The 20,244-nt window shown below is 36.4% G+C and overlaps 1 pseudogene; it reads right to left on the minus strand.

Moving 5' to 3' along the window:
• Positions 1-20,244, minus strand: part of LOC148002269 (vomeronasal type-2 receptor 116-like) — a 33,256-nt pseudogene that overhangs the window by 1,251 nt on the left and 11,761 nt on the right.

Consider the following 20,244-nt stretch of genomic DNA (forward strand, 5'->3'; position numbering starts at 1 on the left):
TTAAAGCACTATATTTATTCTTATATACGGTATGATATAGTAATTTGTGCTGAGGAATCCATGAAGGGAAATATTATTTACTGTTGCATCTAGAGCATTGAATCTTATGTTCTCTGCAGCATGAAGACACCTGTTGGACAGTATTACTATATTTGTCTCATGTGGGAGAAAGTTAAAGACACAAAAACATGCTGAGGTCTTTGGGAATTCCATTAATTGGTATGAAGCCATAATGAACTAGCAACCATCCAAATTTGTATTTCCAAAATATCATCTCTGGTGCTGGTTATTGTTTTCTTAACTTAGAACAAAACGAAGGCACATTTGAAATGGGAATATCAAATGAGAAAATGCCTCCATCTGGTTGGCCATAGGCAAGTCTGTGAGGTATTTTCTTAATGATTGTAGTTGGTGGTTCTCCCCACTTGTGGCCTTTGCCAACCTTGGAGATTCATCCTCAGTTATTTTAACAAATACATTAAATGGGCTATGGGGAGAAAGGTAGTAAGCAGGTCCATGGGCTCTCCTTTAGTTTCTACATCCAGATTCCTGCCTTGATTTTATTCTATACCTTCCCTTTATGATAAATTGTAAGCTGGAAGGTGAAGTAAATTTTTTTAAGTTGATTTGGTGAAAGACATAATCAAATGTGAATATTGGAACAGTACAAAACACATTTTTTCTTGCACTAAGTTAGATTCCTAAAACCTAGACCCTTTTGGTTTAACTGAGGTACTAGGTAGTCATCTAAGTACCCCTCAGAAAACGATTTTCAGACTACCCGGAAATGAAAGGAAAATACACTATGATAAAATGGGGAGCGTGACTTTCCTTTACATGATTTTTAATTTCTACCACATAATGTTAATTTATTTTTAATTCATAGAAATTATTAATGGAGTGTGTTCATTATTCGAGCTTCCCCATTCCCATTTTATAATTTGGCAAGTTATCAACAGTATTTTGTGTAGTACTGAGACCAATGTGGTGTCTTCTGTCCACTTTAAAATAGCTATTTTACATGTAAAGTGTTTCAGCTTACCTTTGGGTACACATATTGATTAGCCCTTATGTACAGTTTTTGATATTACAGACAGATATATGTTGTACTAAACTTGTTGGTACTATGGCTGTTAAAATATTCCTTCCTCCTCTTTCAAAATGTTTTAGAAACTTTAGGTGTATGATTTCATGTGTGTTTTGTAGATATCTCTACTATTGGGATTGTCTACAGCTCTATATTTTGAGTGGTTGTGGTATTCTGTAATTCTATGGGTTGGAAAGTGATCTTCTTGATGATAAAGGGAGACTAAACTTAGGTGCGGGTATGACTATAATTCAATTTCAAATAAAGATATACTATCTATCTTCACAAGCCTATGTTATGTCCAGATATGGAAATTATGGACTCTATCAAGGTATGTGTAGTGACACAGAACCGACGGGGTCATCCTGGCGTGCCAGTTGTTACAATGGTTCATAGGTATCATAGGTAGGTGCGGTTGTTGCTTCTCTTCTTCAGAAGCTTGCATGATGCCTTCTGTTATGAAAGCTTCTACTCAGAAGAAGACATTTATGTCAGTCCTAGCTCAGGAGACTCTGGACTGTTCATGAAGTGCTATGTATATTCAGCAATAGGAGCTTACCTTGCACCTCTTGGCCAGAACCCAGGTCAACAGAAGAGGCTATATACATTGGTAGACTTTTGGATACCCTTCAGCAACTAGTCAAAAGAAGGCTTTTGTGACCTAATATTGGGGTATTGATTAGGTGGTCTTTGACTCGATCATGGACCATGGAGCAACATGTAGAATGTGCTACTTACACTACAAGTCATACCATTAAAAATTGACTTTGCTTTTAATAGTTAGTTGAAAATACTAATAGCTTCTCAGATAATGGGGGCTCTATATCTTAACCGTACCATTGACTTCATTTCTGTTCTTGTTGTCTCGCTATATGTCTCTGTATGCCTCTGTTTCTACCTTCTCCACCTCTCTCTCTCTCTCTCTCTCTCTCTCTCTCTTCCTTTTTCTTCATCTTTCCTGTGATGCCTCTGAATCAGAAGTAGTTTTGAGTGACAGCTAGAACATTGTAGTTTACAATATACTTCCTAGCTCAGCATGATTTTTTGAAGGGAATCTACTATGCTATGAAACTATGAGATGCTAAATAATTTCTTTTATATGCTGTCTTGGAAATCATTTTTGTCACACTACTAGACAAGTATTTGAGACATAATTCATAAACATCCAAAATCACAAGCTCATCTCAAAAGAGGTGATTAAAAAAAACCTAGAAACTTGGAGATCATAGCACAGCTTCCTGACAATATCACAGGGTGAATAGTGTCTCCAGAAACCTCACATGTTTCTTGTTGTCTCATGGATCTGGGCTTATCTCTTTTTGCTTCACTGAGCTTTTATTTAAAAACGTTCTAACTTTAACCCTTCCTGCTTCTATTCATGTTGGGAGTGAGTGTTTTAATGGATCTGGACATTTTCACAGAGTCTCTGAAGGCATTATAAGTGTTACATACTGAGATTAAGGATATTCACTGTGACATTTGTTACTTAAGCTGCTTTAGAGCTTCCTGTATCTTAATGACCTTCCCTCCATATTAGGTGTTTTCTCTCTGAAATTCCCTCTATACCACAATAAGCTTCTTCATATATATTATCCAAAATGTTGTGCTTAGACACCTTCTAATCTTCTGTCCACTAATCAGCAGGAAGAAAACCTTTAACTCAGTTTCTGTATGCTTTCTTGTTCTTTATGTCTCAGATATGTGATTTCTACAACAGCAATAGGAACTTAAGATTAAGTTGTGAGGAATTACCAAATATTTGGGGTTGTCTCTATTACTTCATTGACTAACCCATTGAAAGATTATAGCATATATGTGGCTTGTGGCTTTTTAGTTGAAAGCTAGTGGTGAATCTGCCATGCATTGTCTCTCCATATAGGATTACTCCAGTGAAATTCTGTGTCTGCAAAGTACAGGTTCTGAAGCTTCAGCAGGTGGGTTTATTTAGGACATTGTGAAAAGATATTCGTATTAGTTATGTTCTCCCATTCTTCCTCTTCTACTCTTCTAATCAATTACAGACACGCACTCTCCAAGTCCTTGTTTTTTCATTATTATATTTTTAATCATCTTTTCTCAGCATTATGAACCATTTGTAGTTTTGTGACTTCTATACATACTCAATTTAAAACCATATCTTAAGTTTTAAATGGTACATATACATATATAGATATATAGATAGATATACACACATATATATGATTGTTTATGGCCCTGTTATGTCTTTGTCTGCATTACCTCACGCAATTTTATTTGCATTAACATTCATTTTCCTGGGAGTGTAGTATTTTCATATTCATAGATAAAATATTCTTTTATGTGGATATGTATATAGTTTAATTATCCATTCATTAGTTGATGAATTTGGAAGATATTTCATTTTCTTGGCTCTTGTAAGTAAAAGAGCTATGATCCTGGATGAGCAGGTGTACATAGAATAGGTTATAGATTATGTGTATTGGGTTGCTTTTGGAGAAGATGCATGTGCTTGTTGATTTCTGACAACCTGACACAAATGTATAAACATCTGGAAAAAATAGTCTTACAAAAGGAAAAGCAATCATAAGGTTGACCTGTGGACAACGTTTTGGTGTATTTTCTTGATTGATGATTGATGTGGGATGGGACAGCTCAGTGTGGGTGTGGCTACTACTGGACAATTGATATAACACTGTTTCAGAAAGCATCCTGGCCAAACATGTGAAGCAAGCATGTAAGTTCCATTATCCCATGGGTTCTTTGTAATTTTCTGCCCCCAACTTTCTGCTCTCTATTTTTAGCCTGATTTCCTTAAGTGGTGGAGTTTAAGCTCAGAGCTAAAACATGAAACAAAGAATTTCTTCCCTTAACTACAATTTTAATGTTTTATCAGAGCAATACAGCCCCAACCAAGACACTATTTATTTGGAAGGGAGTTATTTTTACCTTCCAACAGGTTTTTCAATTACTTACTTCAGTGTTGAAATCTTTCCGTGTACTCCAGTTCCACTCCATAGTTTTAATTATTATAAGGTGTATTCAGTTCCCATTATTTACTTCCTGAGGAGTTTGTTTTTATTTAAGAAGCATTTTTCTCAGTTAATATTGTGTCTTGTTACTTTCCTGAATGTGTGCATCAGCTGTAGGATATTTCTGGTAAAGTCTTTAAGGTCTATTAGGCATATATCCTGTCTGTTTAAGTACAGATACTTTGAGTTTGTCTTTCTATTCTGCACCTCCTTTGTCTATTTCATTGCCCTACTTCTCAAGATAAGATTTCAAAAAATTTAGATCAAAAGTAGATATTGAATAATATTTTCTTGTGCCTAATTTAGTAGAAATAGTTATAGTCTCTTTTCTGTGAATATTATGTTAGCAGTAGGATTTATTTGCCTTTATCATGTCTATAAATACCTACATCTCAAGGATAGAGCCAACATTACATGATTGTAATCACATGTCTATTGAATATAATGCACCATTATATTATGTGCACCATTGCATGCATGCATTGTATTGTGATATATAATGTATATATAATAATAATTGTATATACATGATTGAATTAGACATGGTTTCTATTACTGCACAAACATCAGCAAAAAGAGTCAAGTTGGGGAGGAAAGGGCTTATTCAGCTTACACTTCCACGCTGTTCATCACCAAAGGAAGTCAGGAGTAAAACTCAAGAACGTCAGGAAGTAGGAGTTGATGCAGAGGCCATGGAGGGATGTTTCTTACTGGCTTGCTTACTCTGGATTCCTCCGTTTGCTCTCTTGTAGAACCCAAGACTTCCAGCCTAGGGATGCTATCACGCACAAGGGACCCTCCCTCCTTGATCACTAATTAAGGAAATATGTTACAGCTGGATCTATGGAGGCATTTCTCCAACTGAGGCTCCTTTCTCTGTGTTAACTCCAGCTTGTGTCAAGTTGACACACAAAACCAGTCAGTACAATGATATTCAAAAGATTGAACTATTAATTTTTGGGGTGTGGATTTTATTCAAGTAATACAATATTTACTGATTTAATAATTATACTCAGTCATATCTGACAATACTAAGAAACATTTATGATGTCATTTAGTCATCTTATATCCTGGTTCAAACGTTTTTAAAGAGCCATGATGAACTCTTACATGTGTGTAGCATCACTTACTTCTTTCTGCAGGAATTTGCACATAACCCTAATTGTGCATCTCCACAGATTTTATTACCTACTTATTTGAACTACAGATATCAGGAAACAGGATTTTACATTGGAAGGATTTTATCCCTTATATTGTTATATATGAGACATATGAATCTATTAGTACCCATGTTGTTTGGATTGAATATTTTTACTATATGTTGGTCTGTGCCAGAAATGAGTATGCTATCAAGATTGGTCAAAATGTGGTATCAGATCCTTTGGCCTGGAATTACAAAGAGTTTCAAGCCATCATAGAATTAGTGGAGTTCAAACCCATTTCCACTAAAAGGGAAGATCCTTCGATTAACTACTAAGCCATCTCTCGAATGACTGAATTAATTAAGACAAATCTACTGTCTATTAATATCATATCTATTTCAGGATTTGTTCTGGGAATTTTAAAGTTGACCTTGTGACAGATTAATGGTTTTAATATATTGCAAATATAGGTCAAAAAGACTGGACAAAACTAGACATAATTATTTATATCTAGAATCCATTTTTTAAAATTCTGTGGAAAAATTTATTCTTAGCATCCTTTCACATTCTCAACAAGTATTAACTGAATTAAATATGGCTTGTAATCCTATAAATCCCTAAATGTAGAGTATAACAATGAGCTATATTGTTGAATATATCTATTAACTATGAGGACAATATCTTAAGAATGTATTCTGTGTACATCTCTTGTGCATGATTTTACCTTCAGTATGTAGATTAAAAACAGTGGTGAGAACCTTATCGTTAATGCACGCACTTGCCTGTTCCATTGGAAATTTCATTTTCTGGACATGGGACACAGTCAAAACAGCAAGCGGCTTTCCCTTCCTGAAGAGATTTTCTGAATACAGGACCACAACTTTCACTGCACACAGACACGGGAATCTGAGGATATTAGAGAAATGAGGACATAAAGAATTAGCCTGGTAACTATAGTACAGGATTGGGTAATAATGAATGTAATATTGTGCATGCTCATTCTATTTATTTATGTTAATTTATGATACTAAAATACACATTATCTATATATTATATATACTTATCAACAGAATAAAGTTATGTATATATACATACATACACACACACACACATATATATATATGTATATATATATATGTATATATATATGTGTATATATATATATATATATATATATATATATATATATATATAAACGTGCATAACCCTGGTAAGAATGTGCTAATTCTCGGAAAAGGTAAACACATTAAGAAACACTTGAACATGGAAAGTAAGTTTGTAACTTTATCATTAGATTCATCTTTTAATTTATGAGGAGGCATCAGTCTCACCAAGGCATTTTTCATGATTTTTACCTGTGTTCTCTACAGAATAGTGTAACATTCCACCCACCTGTTGCTCCACTCCTATGCTCCACTCTATCCTGTCCTCAGAAATCGACAATTGTTAACCAGGTGGAAAATATGGAGAAAATGTTCCTACTTTCACTTTATATGTAAGACCTTGTGGAAAATCCCAGAAGTTCAGAATGTCATAATCTATGTGCAATTTCTCTGAAGGATTCAAAGATATTGGATCTCCACCAGGATTCATGAATTTAATGTTCTTCAGCAGGGAGCTCAGCTACAGAAGATTTATGATTCATAATGGTAATTTTATAAGAGTCTGAATTATGTCACATTCACATATTCATTGATCCCAATTAACAATGAAATAACATTAGGCATATATGATTGTGTAATGTGTACACTTATATTTAATTGACATCATAAATACCGTAATAGTATTTTAACAGGATAGTTAGATAAATCTACTGTTGCTAATACATCCTAATGGTTTTCAGCACTGGTGAGCACTGGTGAGCATGGATATTTTGCATATATGACTGATAGTCTACAGGCATCTGGTTTTGTGTTATCAGTGTAAAATTGTCTGGGATATTTTGTACTCTGATTATGTCTATGTGAGTTTTTGTCATTTGGATTAAGTGAGGTGTGAATACCCATCCTTAATTAAAGCAGGTTCATTTCATAATCTGTGGCTGAACTGAATATACTGAAGGGAGCCAGCTGTGTAATAGCATACTCATAGCTTACTGCTTTTCATTATGGAAGTTTATGTGGCAAGCTTCATTAAAATACTGTCAAATTGAGTCCATCCTGATGCTGGTCTATAATGTCTTAGTTGAAGTAAAAGAAACCTTTTCTCATATATGACCTTTGTCCACATATTTTATGAGAGCAAATGTAACAAATTTAAGAAATAATCTATAGTTGATTAGTTGATACAATTTAATGAGATATTTTAAGAATATTTCACTTGCTGGTACTGTACAATTTTTAGGACCTTAAATATGATGCCACTCCTTTTCAAATATAAGAACAAGGTGGGAAAAGATTCTGATTTTACTGTTGAGAACCTTAGAAGGGTATGAGACTGACAGCACCTTTAACAGAAACATTTTTTATCTTGGTTTTTATTTCTGTATGATTGGGAAGTTGACTCTCAATTTCACCCAGGTATAGATTTTTCTTCCAGTCAGTTAAATAGTCTAGAAAACTTGTCTTCTAGAAAGATCCCCATTGTATTTGTTTAGAGTATGTATGGGTCAATTTCAAAAAGTTACATTGGTGACAGTCTAGAGAATCAAAAGTAAAAGCATTACCTTCAAGGGGGGAAAATCCATGCTGCCTCCGTTTTTCATTCCTTGTAGGTCTCCTTTTTGTGTAAGCATCTTGTGCATGGTGTGGGCCACAGCGTATACAGCATTGTATACATGGTAACTGCCAGTACTTACAGCTATGTCAAAGTGGTACCAAGGTAACAATCCCAAGTTACCTCTAGATGAACAATTTTTTAATGATTTACAGGTAGCATTAGATATTGCACAATCAAAGTAAATCTCCCACAGTCTGGCAAGAAAAATGTCATCTGGGTATTTGGAAGGTCTCACTGTCTTTACAAACTCTTTAAAAGTAGAAATATCACCCTGGCATTGTGAAAAGATGAGAGTCCCATGGAATGAGTCAAGAATTAAATGTCTCATAGAAGTGATGACTTCCCACTGTGAAGTGGTCACCCAGATTCTCCATGGAAGTATATATTCCCATCTTCTAAACAACACACCTAAGGAAGAGTCAGTGTTAGCGTAAATGATAACAACTTTGGCTGGGTATCTCATAATCCGAATATGGTATTCATAAGCGTTATCCAGGTCCATCATGTGAGTAACTGGGATAAATTCCATGAAGGCTACACAGACTGTGTTTCTTTCCATTTGTGGAATCAAGTCTGTGACAAAGTTAACACCATTCTCATCCTCTGAGATGACCAGCCCCACCCAATTCCATCTGAAATGGACAAACAATGAGACCATGCCTAAGGCCAAAGAAGATTCTTTGGCAGCCATCTGATACAAAAAAGGAAACTTCTCAGAGTTATTTATACTTGTTTCAAAAGGTCCAATGCTCAGCTGTAAAAATAAAATTGGGGATGGACATTAATGAGGAGGTTCTGGAAATCTGCATATGAAACAGTGACTTAAAGTTTAGAGATCCAAATTTTCATTTATAGTCAAGTCTAGTACTGAGATATGATTCTGGAAAATGAGTTGAAATACTCTCTTTTATTGTAGACATGTTTGTATATCTTAAGGCCTGTATGTACATTTCAATCAGAAGAAATGTGAATATAGTAATATCTCAAAGTATGTAGCTTTAAAGTTATGTATTTTAAAGAATGTTTGGACAGCTGGTCCATTGACTCTCTCTCTCTCTCTCTCTCTCTCTCTGTGTGTGTGTGTGTGTGTGTGTGTGTGTGTGTGTGTGCATAAAAATGTGTGTGCCCAGCTTTCTACAGTGCATATAGCATATATATGCATGTGAAGGCTAAAAGAGGGCAGCAGGTGTTCTCTACTTTTTTCCACATATTCTTCTGAGGTAGGGTCTCTCTTCCTCCCTGGGCTTCATTTCTTTTGCCCTGGAGAGAAGTAAGGTGGACACAGGGATTATCTTTTATCTGGTTTGCTGTCATTAGAGTAAGTTTGAAGCTGGCATCCGAACTTTTATCCTCCTGGTTGCACTGTAATTTTTTGCTGTATTCTAGTCCAATACCATTATTTTGAATCATACAAAAATGAATCATTCCCTTATGATTTTTCATGGTACACAAATTATGGAATCAAATGAGAATATTTTCCTTTCTTCTCATGCATCTAATCTCACCTGTGGATATTTATAAAGACCCAAAAATATTCCAATTAAGGAAGAAATTTCCCATGTTTTTCCTGTGATTGCAGCCACAGATTTTTTCCTTGGTTTTGCATGTATAGTTTGGAATGAGTCTGTTCTGCCCTGTGAGCCACTTGAGTAAATTTATTACTGTCTCACTTTCAATGGACCCAGCACTGCGAATATTATATCCAAGCGTCATGTTAGGTAAAAGAATGGGGTTTCTGTTGATCTCCTCTATGGCAAAAGTTAAGGCCATCACATATTGGTAGTTTTGCGGGTTAATCCTGTGTAGAAAACATAGGGATCATTAGAACATTATCTCAAATCACCATTGGGTCGTTCAACTGAATACATTCACTTTTATGTAGTGAATGAACACACCCTCTCAGAGCTTCAATGTTTGAACTGCATCTTCTTTCCCAAGATTGCTCATGTGTCATTGGCACATGTTCCTGTCTTGTTTAGCAGCTCCTATGGGGACAAATGCCTTTGTAAATAATTGAGCATAGATGAGACTGATTTTTTTATTTCAAAGTTTTTCTTATTTACACGGTATGATACCTAAATAGTTGGTTTGTTACCCAGAGCTGATCTTAGAAAGCAAGTATTTTATGATTTTACATAAATTTATAAATTTGAATAAAGAAATTTATAAAAGAAAATTTACTAAAGCACAAACACAGTGCACCACAGAAAGGGAGATTTCAACACACCACTCTCATCAATGGACAAACCATGGAAACAGAAATTAAATGGAGAGAAAATGAAGCTAACAGAAATTATGAATCAAATGGATTTAACAGATATCTATAGAACATTTCATCCTAAAACAAAAGGATATACCTTCTTCTCAGCACAGCATGGTATCAAAATTGACCGAATAATGGGTCACAAAACAGGCCTCAATAGATACAAGGAGATTGAAATAATCCTATGCATTCTGTCAGAACACTATGGACTAAGATTGTTCTTCAATAACAACAAAAACATCAAAAATCCCACATACACATGGAAACTGAGCAATCCTTAACTCAATGACAACTTGGTCAAAGAAGACAGAAAGAAATTAATGACTTTTTAGAATTTAATGACAATGAAGGCACAATATAGCCAAACTTATGGAATACAATGAAAGCAGTGTTAATAACAGTTTTCAGTGCCTCAAAAATGGAGAGCGCTTAGACTTACAGTTTGTCAGCACACCTGAAAGCTCTAGAAGAAAAAGGGGCTAATTCACCCAAGAGAGTAGACAGCAGGAAATAATCAAACTCAAAGGTGAAATCAACCAAGTAGAAACAAAAAGAATTATTCACTGGGTCAACAAATCCAGGAGAAGGTTCTTTGAGATAAACCCTTAGCAAACAGAAAGCAGAGAGACGGTATCCAAATCAACAATATCATAAATGAAAAGGGAGACATAAGAAACTGAGAGAATTCAGAAAATTAAGATCCTACTGCAAAAGCCTATACTCAACAAAACTGGTAAATCTGGAAGAAATAGACAACTTTCTGGACAGATACCAGATAACAAAGTAATAAGAGGCTCAGATAAACCAACTAAACAGTCCCAAAACCCTTAAAGAAATAAAAGCAGTCATTAAAAGTCTACCAACAAAAAAAGTCCAGGACAAGATGGGCTTAGTGTATAATTCTACCAGACCTTCATAAAAGACCTAATATCAATAGTGTCCAAACAGTTCCACAAAATAGAAACAGAAAAAACACTACCCAATTCATTCTTTGAAGCCGTAATTATGCTTATACCTAATCCGCACAAAAACCCAACAAAGAGAAAACTTCAGACAAACTTCTCTTATGAATATTGATGTAAATTTACACAATAATATACATGGAAAACTAATCCAAGAACGCATCAAATCGTTCCTCCATCATGATCAAGTCTGCTTCATCACAGGGAGGCAAAGATATTTCAATATACAGAAATTCATCAATATACTCCACTACTTAAAAAACTCAAAGAACAAAACCACATAATCATCTCATTGGAAGCTGAGAAAGCATTTGACAAAATTCAACACCCCTTCATGTTAGAAGTCTTGGAAAGATAAGGAATTCAAGGTTTACATCTAAACAGTAAAAACAATATACAGCAAACTGGAAGCCAACATCAAATGAAATAGAGAGAAACTTGAAGCAATCCACTAAAAACAGGGGCTGGACAATGCTGCCTACTGTCCCTTTACCTCTTCAATATAGTACTTGAAGTTCTATTGAGAGCAAGTAGACAACACAATCAGGTCAAAGGGATAAATTTGAAAGGAAGAAGTCAAAATATCACTATTTGCAGATGATATGAATGTACACTTAAGGGACCCCAAAAATTCCATGAGAGAACTACTACAGCTGATAAACAACTTTAACAAATTGGCTGGTTATAAAATTAACTCAAACAAATCGGTAACCATCTTCTACTCAAAAGATAAACAAGCTAAGAAAGAAATTAGGGAAATGACACATTTCACAATAGCCACAAATGGTATAACTATTTGACTCTAACCAAACAAGGGAAAGATCTGTATGAAAAGAACTTCAAGTTTCTGAAAAGAAACCAAAGATCTCAGAAGATGGAACGATCTCCCATGCTCATGGATTGGCAGGTTAATACAGTAAAAATGCCCATTTTGCCAAAAGCGATCTACAAATTCAATGCAATCACCATAAAAATTCCAATGCAATTCTTCATAGAATTAGAAAGAACAATTTGAAGATTCATTTGGAAAAGGAAAGACACCAGGATAATGAGAACTCTTCTCAACAATAAAAGAAGTTATGGGGGAATCACCATCCCTGACCTCAAGCTGTATTACACAGCAATAGTGATAAAAACTGCGTGTTATTTTACTACAGAGACAGGCAGGTAGATCAATGGAATTGAATTGAAGATCCAGAAATGAACTCACACAACTATGGTCACTTGATCTTGGACAAAGGAGCTAAAAATATCCATGCAAAAAGACAACCTTTTCAACAAATAGTGCTGGTTGAATTGAAGGTCAGCATGTAGAAGAATGCAAATTCACCCATTCTTTTCACCTTGTACAAAGCTCAAGTCCAAGTGGACCAAAGACCCCATATCAAACCAGATACACTGAAACTAATGGAAGAGAAAATGAGGAAGAGCCTCAAACACAAACGCACAGGGGCAAATTTCCTGAACAGAACACCAACGATGCATGTTCTAATATCAAAAATTGAGAAATGGGACCTCATAAAATTGAAAAGCTTCTGTAAGTCAAAGGACACTTTCAATAGGACAAAATGGCAACCAACAGATTTGGAAAATTCTTTACCAATTCTATATCTGATAGAAGGCTAATATTTAATTTATACAAACAAATCAAGACAGACTCCAAAGAATCAAATAATCCTATTAAAAATAAGGTAAAGACCTACACAAAGAGTTCTCAGCTGAGGAATATCAAATGGCTGAGAACTGTCTAAATAAATGTTCAACATCCTTAGTCATCAGGGAAATGCAAATCAAAACAATCCTGAGATGCCACCTCACACCTGTCAGAACAGCTAAGATCAATAACGCAGGTGACAACAGATGCTGGTGAGGATGAGGAGAAAGAGGAACACTCCATTGTTGGTGAGATTTCAAGCTGGTACAACCACTCTAGAAATCAGTCTGGGGGTTCCTCAGAAATATCACCATAGTACTAACTGAGGACCCAAATATACCAGTCAAGGGCATTCACCCAAAATATGCTCCAACATATAACAAGGACACATGTTCCACTATGTTCATAGCAGCCTTATTTAAAATATCCAGAAAATGGAAAGAACCTAAATGCCCTTCAACAGAGGAATGGATACAGAAAATGTTGCACATCTACACAATGGTGTACTACTCAGCAATCAAAAACAATGACTCCATTAAATTCATAGGGCAGTGGATGAAACTAGAAAATATCATCCTGAGTGAGGTAACTCATTCACAAAAGAAAATGCATGGTATACACTCACTGCTTGGTGTTTATTAGACCAAAAACCTGGAATACCTGAGAAAAAATCACAGATCATATGAAGTTCAAGAAGAAGGAAGGCCAAAATGCAGATGATTCATTCCTTTTTATAAAGGAGCACAAAATACTTTCAGGAAGAAATACAGGGACAAAGAGTGGATCAGGGGCTGAAGAAAAGGCCATCCAGAGACTCCACACCTTGGGATTTATCCTATATGCTGCCACCAAATCCAGTCACTCTTGCTGTTGCCAAGAACTGCTTTTTGACAGGAGGCAGATGTGCCTGTCTACTGAAAGGCTCTGCCAGAGCCCTACTGGTACAGATGAGGATGGTTGCTGCTAACCATTGAACTTTACATGGGGAACCCAATGGAGGAGTTAGAGAAAACGCTTAAGGAGTTGAAGGGGTTAGCAACACCACAGGAAACAACCAAACCCTACCAGACCTCCCAGAGATTAAACCACCAAACAATGAGTAAAAAGGGAGCGAGCCATGACACCAGCCACATATGTGACAGAGGATGGCATTGTCCAATATCACTGGGAGGATAAGCCCTTGATCGTGTGAAGGCTTGTTTCCCCAATGTATGGTAATGCCAGTGTGCTGAGGATGGGGTGGATGGGTGGAAATGGGAGCATCCTCATAGAAGCAGGGGGAGGGTGAAGGGGATATGGGAGAGGGCAGAAACGGGATAACATTTGAAATGTTAATACATAAAATATCCATGAAAAATAAAATTAATAAAAAGTTATGTGATCTTGGGGAAAGCTGTATAATAAATGTAAGAAAAACCTTAGAAGAAGAAAAATGAAAAATATATCTAAATAATAATCAACACTGAAGCCATTGAAGATTTTACACCATGCAGTATTAAGTATTCAAGTTACATTTCACATTTTGTATATGAAACTAAGCACTCCAGCTTCAGTAGTATTTATAACTTATTTCTTCTCTTTTCTTCTCTTTTTTCATTCTTTTTTCTCCATCTTTATTAAAGTGGGTATTTCTTATTTACATTTCAATTGTTATGCACTCTCCAGGTTTCCAGGCCACCATCCCCTTAACCCTTCACCCTCCTCTTCTATATGGGTGTTCCACTCCCCATCCTCTGCCCATTACCGCCCCCCCAATAATCCCATTCACTGTGGGTTCAGTCTTGGCAGGACAAAGACTTCCCCTTCCACTGGTGCCCTTACTAGGCTATTCATTGATACCTAGGCAGTTGGAGCCCAGGGTCAGTCCATGTACACTCTTTGGGTAGGGGCTTAGTCCCTGGAAGCTCTAGTTGGGTGGCATGGTTCATACGGGGTCTCAAACCCCCTCAAGATCTTTCACTCATGTTCTGAATCCTTGAACAGGGATCCGTTTACAGTTCTGAGGCTTGGTGCTGGCATTCGCCTATGTCTTTGCCATATTCTGGTTGTGTCTCTCAGGAGAGATCTACATCCAGTTCCTGTCAGCCTGCACTTCTTACCTTCATCTATCTTATTAAGTTTGGTGGCTGTATAAGTATGGGCTACATGTGGGGCAGGCTGTGAATGGGTGTTACTTCTGCCTCTGTTTTAAATTTTGCCTCCCTATTCCCTGTGAAGGGTATCTTGGTCCCCTATTAAAGAAGGAGTGAAGCATTCACATTTTGATCATCCTTGTTGATTTTCATGTGTTCTGTGCATCTAGGGTAATTCAAGCATTTGGGCTAATAGCCACTTATCAATGAATGCATACCATGTGTATTTTTCTGTGATTGCGTTACCTCACTCAGGATGATATTTTCCAGTTCCATCCATTTGCCTATCAATTTCATAAAGTCATTGTTTTTGATAGCTGAGTAATATTTCATTGTGTAGATGTACCACATTTTCTGTATCCATTCTTCTGTTGAAGGGCATCTGGCTATTATAAATGAGGCTGCTATGAACACAGTGGAGCACGTGTCTTTGTTATATGTTGGGGCATCTTTTGGGTATATGTCCAAGAGAGGTATACCTGGCTCCTCAGGTAGTTCAATGTCCAATTTTCTGGGGAAGCTCCAGACTGACTTCCAGAATGGTTCTACACAATCTGCAATCTGCAATCCCAGCAACAATGGAGGAGTGTTCCTCTTTCTCCACATCCTAGCCAGCATTTTCTGTCACCTGAATTTTTGATCTTAGCCATTCTGACTTCTGTCAGGTGGAATCTCAGGGTTGTTTTGATTTGTATTTCCCTTATGACTAAAGATGTTGAACATTTCTTTAGATGCTTCTCAGCCATTTGGCATTCCTCAGCTGTGAATTATTTGTTTAGTTCCTAACCCCAATTTTTAATAGGGTTACATGTCTCCCTACAGTCTAACTTCTTGAGTTCTTTGTATATTTTGGATATAAGCCCTCTATCATTGTAGGATTGCTAAAGATCTTTTCCCAATTTGTTGGTTGTCGTTTTGCCCTAACAATAGTGTCCTTTGCCTTACAGAAGCTTTGCAGTTTTATGAGATCCCATTTGTCCATTCTAGATCTTAGAGCATAAGCCATTGTTGTTTTGTTCAGGAAATTTTCTCCAGTGCTCATGTGTTCGAGATGCTTCCCCACTTTTTCTTCTATTAATTTGAGTGTATCTGGTTTGATGTGGAGGTCCTTGATCCACTTGGACTTAAGCTTTCAACAGGGTGATAAGAATGGATCGATATGCATTCTTTTACATACTGGCCTCCAGTTGAACCAGGACCATTTGCTGAAAATGCTATCTTTTTTCCATTAGATGGTTTTGGGCCTTTGGTCAAAAATCAAGTGACCATAGATGTGTGGGTTTATTACAGGGTCTTCAATTCTATTCCACTGGTCTATCTGCCTGTCCCTGTACGAATACTATGCAGTTTTTATCACTATTGCTCTGTAATACTGCTTGAGTTCAGGGATAGTGATTCCCCCAGAAGTCTTTTTATTGTTGAGGATACTTTTAGCTATCCTGGTTTTTTGTTATTACAGATGAATTTGCAAATTGTTCTGTCTAACTCTCTGAAGAATTGGATTGGTATTTTGATGGGGATTTCATTGAATCTGTAGATCGCTTTTGGTAAAATGGCCATTTTTACTATATTAATCCTGCCAATCCATGAGTATGGGAGATCTTTCCAACTTCTGAGATCTTCAATTTCTTTCTTCAGAGGCTTGAAGTTCTTACCATACAGATCCCTTGCTTGGATAAAGTCGCACTGATGTATTGTATATTATTTGGGACTATTATGAAAGGTGTCGTTTCCCTAATTTCTTTCTTGGTTTGTTTCTCTTTTTTTGTACAGGAAGGCTACTTAATTATTTGACTTAATTTTATATCCAGCCACTTTGATGAAGGTGTTTATCAGGTTTAGTAGTTCTTTGGTGGAACTTTTGGGATCACTTACATATACTATCATGTCATCTGCAAATAGTGATATTTTGACTTCTTCTTTTCCAAACTATATCCCTTTGATCTCCTTTGTTGTCTGATTGCTCTGGCTAGAACTTCAAGAACTATATTGAATAAGTAGGGAGAGAGTGTGCAGCCTTGTCTAATCCCTGATTTGAGTGGGATTGCTTCAAGTTTCTCTCTATTTAGTTTAATATTAGCTACTGGTTTCCTGTATATGGCTTTTACTATGTTTAAGTATGGGCCTTGAATTCCTACTCTTTCCAGGACTTTTATCATGAAGGGGTGTTAAATTTTGTCAAATGTTTTCTCAGCATCTAATGAAATGATCATGTGGTTTTTATCTTTCAGTTTGTTTATATAATGTATTACATTGATGGTTTTTCATATATTAAACCATCCCTCCCTGCCTGGGATGAAGCCTACTTGATCATGGTGGATGATTGTTTTGATGTGCTCTTGGATTTGGTTTGCCAAAATTTTAATGAGTACTTTTGCGTGGATATTCATAAGCGAAATTGGTTTGAAGTTCTCTTTCTTTGTTGTGTCTTTGTGTGGTTTAGGTATAAGAGTAATTGTGGCTTCATAGAAGGAATTCGGTAGCGCTCCATCTGTTTTCAATTTTGTGGAATAATTTGGATAGTATTGCTATGAGGTCTTCTACGAAGGTCTGATAGAATTCTGCAGTGAACCCATCTGGACCTGGGCGCTTTTTGATTGGGAGACCTTTAATGACTGCTTCTATTTCTTTAGGAGTTATGGGATTGTTTAAATGGTTTATCTGTTCCTGACTAAACTTTAGAACCTGGTATCTGTCTAGGAAATAGTCCATTTCCTGCAGATTTTCAAGTTTTGTTGAATATAGGCTTTTGTAGTAGGATCTGATGATATTTTGAATTTCCTCTGATTCTGTAGTTATGTCTCCATTTTCATTTCTGATTTTGTTAACTTGGCAGACTCTCTGTGTGCTCTCGTTGGTCTGGCTAAGAGTTTATCTATCTTCTTGACTTTCTCAAAGAACCAACTTATGGTTCTGTTGATTCTTTTTATGGTCCTTTTTGTTTCTACTTGGTTGATTTCAGCTCTGAGTTTGGTTATTTCCTGCCTTCTACTCCTCTTGGTGTGTTTGCTTCTTTTTGTTCTAGAGCTTTTAGGTGTGCTGTCAAGCTGCTGATACATGGTCTCTCCTGTTTCTTTCTGCAGGCACTCAGAGCTATGAGTTTTCCTCTTAGCACAGCTTTCATCGTGTCCCATAATTTTGGGTATGTTGTACCTTCATTTTCATTAAATTCTAAGAAGTCTTTAATTTCTTTCTTTATTTCTTCCTTGACTAGGTTATCATTGAGTAGAGCATTGTTCAATTTCCATGTATATGTGGGTGTTCTTCCCTTTTATTTTTGAAGTCCAGCTTTAACCCGTGGTAGTGTGATAGGACGCATGGGATAATTTCTATCTTTCCATTTCTATTGAAGCATGTTTTATGACCAATTATATGGTCAATTTTGGAGAAAGTACCATGAGGAGCTGAGAAGAAGTTATACCATTTTGTTTTAGGATAGAGTGTTAAATAAATATCTGTTAAGTCCTTTTGGTTCATGACTTCTCTTAGTCTGTCTATGTCTCTGTTTAATTTCTGTTTCCATGATCTGTCCATTGATGAGAGTGAGGTGTTAAAATCTCCTACTATTATTGTGTGAGGTGCAATGTGTTCTTTGAGCTTTAGTAATGTTTCTTTTATGTATGTAGGTGCCCTTGTATTTGGAGCATAGATATTTAGGATTGAGAGTTCATATTGGTTGATTTTTCCTTTGATGAATACGAAGTGTCCTTCCTCATCTTTTTTGATGACTTTTAGATGAAAAGAGAATTTATTTGATATTAGAATGGCTACTCCATCTTACTTCTTCAGACCATTTGCTTGGAAAGTTGTTTTCCAGCCTTTCACTCTGACGTAGTGTCTGTTGTTGTCTTTGAGGTGTGTTTCCTGTAGGCAGAAGAATGCAGGGTCCTCATTGAGGATACAGTTTGTTAGTCTATGTCTTTTTATTGGGGACTTGAGTCCATTGATGTTGGGAAATATTAAGATATATTGATTGTTGCTTTTGTTATATTCGTATTTGGATGTGAGATTATGTTTGTGTGCTTTTCTTTGTTTTGTTGCAAAATGGTTAGTTTCTTGCTTTTTATAGGCTGTAGCTTGCCTCTTTGTGTTGGGCTTTACCATTTATTATCCTTTGTAGGGCTGGATTTGTAGAAAGATATTGTGTAAATTTGGTTTTGTCAGGGAATATCTTGGTTTCTCCATCTATGTTAATTGAGAGTTTTGCTGGATACAGTAACCTGGGCTGGCATTTGTGTTCTCTTAGGGTCTGTATGACATCTGTCCAGGATCTTCTGGCTTTCATAGTCTCTGGGGAGAAGTCTGGTGTGATTCTGATAGGTCTGCCTTTATATGTTACTTGACCATTTTCCCTTACTGCTTTTAATATTCTTTCTTTGTTTCGTGCATTTGGTGGTTTGACTATTTTGTGACAGGAGGAGTTTCTTTTCTGATCCAATCTATTTGGAGTTCTGTAGGCTTCTTGTATGTTTATGGGCATCTCTTTCTTTAGGTTAGGGAAGTTTTCTTGTATGATTTTGTTGAAGATATTTACTGGTCTGTTGATTTGGGAGTCTTCACTCTCTTCTATAACTATTATCCTTAGGTTTGATCTTCTCATTGTGTCCTGGATTTCCTGTGTGTTTTTTTCCATTTTACCTTATCTTTGACAGTTGTGTTGATGATTTCTGTGAAATCTTCTGCTCCTGAGATTCTCTCTTCTATCTCTTGTATGCTGTTTGTGATGCTTATATCTACAGCTCCTTGTCTCTTCCTTTCATTTTCTATATCCAGGGTTTTCTTCCTTTGTGCTTTCTTTATTGCTTCTATTTCCATTTTCAATTCCTTCACCCGTTCGATTGTGTTTTCCTGGAATCCTTTCAGGGCTTTTTGTGATTCCTCTATAGGCTTCTACTTGTGTATTTGCGTTTTCCTGCATTCTCTAAGGGAGTTCTTTATGTCTTTCTTGAAGTCCTCCATCATCATGATCAAATGTGATTTTAAATCTAAATCTTGCTTTTCTGGTGTATTTTGATATTCAGTGTTTGGTTTGGTGGGAGAATTGGGCTGCAATGATGTCATGTAGTCTTGGTTTCTTTTGCTTGGCTTCCTGCACTTGCCTCCTGCCATCACATTGTCTCTGGTGTTACCTTGTTCTGCTATTTCTGACAGTGGTTAGATCGTCTTGCTTTTCTGGTGTGTTTGGATATTCTGTATTTGCTTTGGTGGCAGAATTGGGCTCTGATGATGCGATGCAATCTTGGTTTCTGTTCCTTGGGTTCCTGCGCTTGCTTCTCAA

Source organism: Rattus norvegicus, chromosome 12 (assembly GCF_021556685.1).
Source record: "Rattus norvegicus strain SHRSP/BbbUtx chromosome 12, alternate assembly SHRSP_T2T, whole genome shotgun sequence".
Lineage (NCBI taxonomy): Eukaryota > Metazoa > Chordata > Mammalia > Rodentia > Muridae > Rattus > Rattus norvegicus.